The 3,743-nt window shown below is 53.7% G+C and overlaps 1 protein-coding gene across 2 annotated transcripts in view; it reads left to right on the top strand.

The window, feature by feature from the left end:
• Positions 1-1,447: 1,447 nt before the first annotated feature.
• CMBL (carboxymethylenebutenolidase homolog) overlaps positions 1,448-3,743 on the top strand; it is a 22,060-nt gene continuing 19,764 nt past the window's right edge. The window contains exon 1 of one of the 2 annotated variants that reach the window (XM_008262061.4): positions 1,448-1,791. The gene's annotated coding sequence lies outside the window, so the exon portion shown is untranslated. Of the gene's footprint in view, positions 1,875-3,743 lie in introns of both variants that reach the window. The other variant, XM_070056581.1, reaches the window with a different exon arrangement.

Here is a 3,743-nt window from a genome sequence, read left to right as displayed (position 1 = left end):
CATTTGGGAAAGCAACAGCAGATGGCCCAAGTACTTGGGCCCCTGCCACCCAGGTTAGAGGTCTGGGTGGCATTCCTGGCACCTGGCTTCTGCTTGGCCCAGTCCTGGCCCCATTGTGGCCATTTGGGGGAGTAAACAGGGGATGGAAGGTTCTCTCTTTCTCGTCTCTCCCTGTCATTAGCTTTCAAATAAATAAAATAAATCTTTTTTTAAAAAAAGTGCATGAAACACGAGTATGATGAAAACATTGCATGCATTTCAAGACTTTCTGCAACAAAATAAGTTTACATTAAAAAGTTTTTAATTTATTCATTTGAGAGACAGAATAAGACAGATGGACTGAAGGGGAGGAGGAGAGGAAGAGAGAGAGAGAGAGAGAGAGAGAGTGAGAGCTCCCATTGCTAGATTCAAATTCCCAAAATGGTGAAGGGAGGAGGGGAGAGCTATAACATTCAAAGAGAGGGGCCTATCTGAGGTGAACACTCGGCAGGAATCCGAGGCACACACTCACTGAGGAGAGTACCCAGAGCCTGCCTTGAGCAACCTCAGGTTGCTACATTTGTGACAGCCAGAAGATAGCAACTGCTCCACTGACCTAGTTTATACTTGCCCAGGAGTCTCTCTTCCACCAAATTCTACCCAGGCCCCCGGAGCTCTTTCCCAAGCAAAGCCCACACATAAATTAACCCAGGGCTACCAAATTGTAGCAAGGCATCGAGTCTTGTGAATATAAAACCCCTCCTATTAATAGCAGTGTCATTAAATAGGAGGTAGTAACGATACTTAGGGAGCTAAATTTAGGGGAGAAAAATGATACATAATTAGTCATGTCTATTCTTTCTTTGTAAACGGTACTTCAGCGTGTTGAAAGATGCTTTAAATCAGTCTTACAGAAAAAGCCTTGCTTCTAGGGAGAGCTGTGCGTGTCCAGCGGACACCCCTTGCACCCATCTTGTCTTTCTAGATCTCAGAGCTCCTGCAGGATTCTGCTGGCAGTAGGTCACCACCAGACACCCCTGTGCTGTCAGGGAACTTTAAAGGAGCTGCATCTTTCTCCTGAAGAAGAGACCCCCTGAGGGCAGGGGCACCCATCCACTGGGCCACCGCTCAGTGAAGAAGGCTTCTCACCGGAGTCTGCCTAAACCTGGAGCTCAGGTTTCCTGTCTCTGCCTCACTTCTCTTCCTGATCCGCCTTTCTTCCCGTTTTCTTCCCGCCTTTCTCCCTGTTTTCTTCCTGACTTCTGTGGCCACTGGAAGGCGAGATCACAAGGTTGGTCAGGTGTGCAGACAAAATTAAGGGCCTCAGAGTCCAAGTATGAACCATGTAATTAATTACTTTTAAAACTGCCCAGGTGCTGGAGCAAGGGATGGGCCCCGTGACTAAGCGCACCCCCCCCAGCTGACACCCCCAGAGAGCCAGGTTGCGTCCAGCACACCTCCTGCAGGCGTTTGCAGAGTGAACGGTGGATAGGAGCTCTGACTCTGAAATAAATTAAAAAATGTTAATATGCAAGGCAAATATTTATCTAAAATAAGAACAACAACCTCATTGCGATTTCCAATAGAAGCTGCAAGGCCGAGAGCCAGGCCGGCTGTCCTCTGCCTCCTCCCCCCACGGCTCTGCTCCTTCCCCTCCCTCCCGGCTCCGGCCAAGAATCGGAGCAGAGCTCGCGCGACCCCTCCCGCCCCGCCGAGGCGCCTCCCCCTTGCCGTCCCAGTCCGGCTCCGAGAGCCCCGGGCGGCCCCGCTGCCTTCCCACGGGAGCCGAGTGGAGAGGCGGCCGCGGACCAGGTATGTGCGCGTCCCTGGGGATCATGAGGCCCTAGGGGGCTGGACTGTGCGGGCGCTCGCGCGCGGGGTCGCCGCGTGCACAGGTGAGGCATTCACCTTACCCAGGGCCGTTCTCAAATCAGAGTCGCAAAAAGTTCTTAGGCTGCCCTTGCCGGAGTCCCGCGCCGGCCGCCCCCAAGTGAGCCTGGGGGTGGGGGTGGGGGCTCAGCTGCGCTTTTGCAAAGCGCTTGCGATCGTGCCGCGTGCGGACCTGGCTGTGCCCTTTAACTCCGGGCCGCCGGACCTTCCCGTCTGCCACTAAATGCCCTTTGTAGGTCTTTCCCTGCAGTGGGACGTGCTGGTTGCATACTTTTTTAGGGAAGTGAAACTGGAAAACACAAGCATATTTGAGGCATACCCCCCCCCAAACAATCCCCCCACCACCGCGCGCGCCTGGCGGCGGATCCTCTGGGTGCGGATTCAGAGGGGAGCTGCTGGGTCTCAGAGTGACACATCCTGGGCGCGCCATGGGTGCTGCCAAGAATCTGCAGCGTGCACCAGGGCGCCGGGCCAGGACTGCCAGCGCTGGGCAGACCCACTTGCCGCAGCGGGGAGAGGCCACCTGTTGTTTTCAAAGCCCATTTAAAGTTTAGTGGTCAGAGCTGGGCGTCTGGGGTAGCCTGTGCCGGCCTGGGAAGGGCGGGAGAGAAGGCCAAAGGCGAGTGCCGGTGCATGTGTGCGTGCACCACCGCAGGTAGCTGTCTCCTTAATGTTATCCAAACCAGACACCCTGTGGAGAGGTATGAGGGTTACGGTTGGCCCCACCTTGCCTTTGATAGTCAAAGGTCATGCAATCCACAACCCCTACAATGTTTAACCAGGAGAGGAAAAAACACCAGCCCTTCCCCTATAGCCACACCTTCCCATGTTGGAGCATCCTCCGGAACCTGTGCACGGGTTCCTGGATTCAAGTCGCCAGAGATCCCAGCGATTTGCGCCTCGACCTTGTCCCCTTCAGTCTCTGCTCAGACTCCAAATCCAGGCTTTCTCCATTCTTGCTGTGTAGTGAGGTCTGTCTGCTGACATGTGTCCATCCTGGGGGTGTGGATGCAGGGAAACCACAGTCTGGACACACTTTGCCACCCTCTGCCACCTTGCTTCCTTCCTTCCAGTGGAGAGAAGGAAACAAAGTTCAGTAATGTGGCTAAAGGATCCTTTTCAGCAGAAGGTAAAATGTTGACTTGTGCCAGATATAAAAGTGAGCAGGTGAAGATGTTGTTGTATTGGTTAAAGGGGGGGAACAGGCAGGTGTTAGAACTGGTTCAAAACAGAAGTCGAGAAGTGCAGATCCATACGGAGTACAGGAATGCTTCTGGAAGGCACAGGCGGAGTGCAGCAGGAAGCCAGGAGCTCCGGGGAGTTTGTAGATCAGACCCTCCACGGCTGGAGGGGCCCAAAAGTCACCCTGTAGAGGGGTGGGCCTTTGGCATCGTGCGTGAATGCTTATGCGGAAGCCACAGGCCATTCTGCTACTTGCTGGTATGAGCCTTGCCAAAGATATGCCACCAGGGTGTCCCTTGCAGGGACGCATCCTGGCCATCCCTGGCACCAGGAGGGGTACCTTGCTGGTGGAGACCAGAGGCCAGATCTCAGGTGGCCAGGGGGTAGCCCCAAGCACACCTGCCATGCCGCAGAAAAGCCTTTCCTGACACAGACTTGCCATGTGTGTCAGATGCAACACACAAATACTGAGGACCATACATGTCATACATAGCTCTGAAACTTATCACTCCCACGAAGGGCCATATGGTGTGCAGTGGCAACTGGGACCCATCTGTGGGTCACCCTTTGGACTGTCTGCATGTGAGCCACTTTCTATCTCATGGGTAACTGACAGCAATATATTTGTGGATTCTCTCATGTCTCCTAGAAAACTAACTGACATTCTTCTCTCTGAAAAATACTTTGTCTCC

This window comes from Oryctolagus cuniculus, chromosome 14, assembly GCF_964237555.1.
Source record: "Oryctolagus cuniculus chromosome 14, mOryCun1.1, whole genome shotgun sequence".
NCBI lineage: Eukaryota > Metazoa > Chordata > Mammalia > Lagomorpha > Leporidae > Oryctolagus > Oryctolagus cuniculus.
Note: the sequence above shows the minus strand (reverse complement) of the source record. Positions and strands in the feature narration are given on the sequence as shown.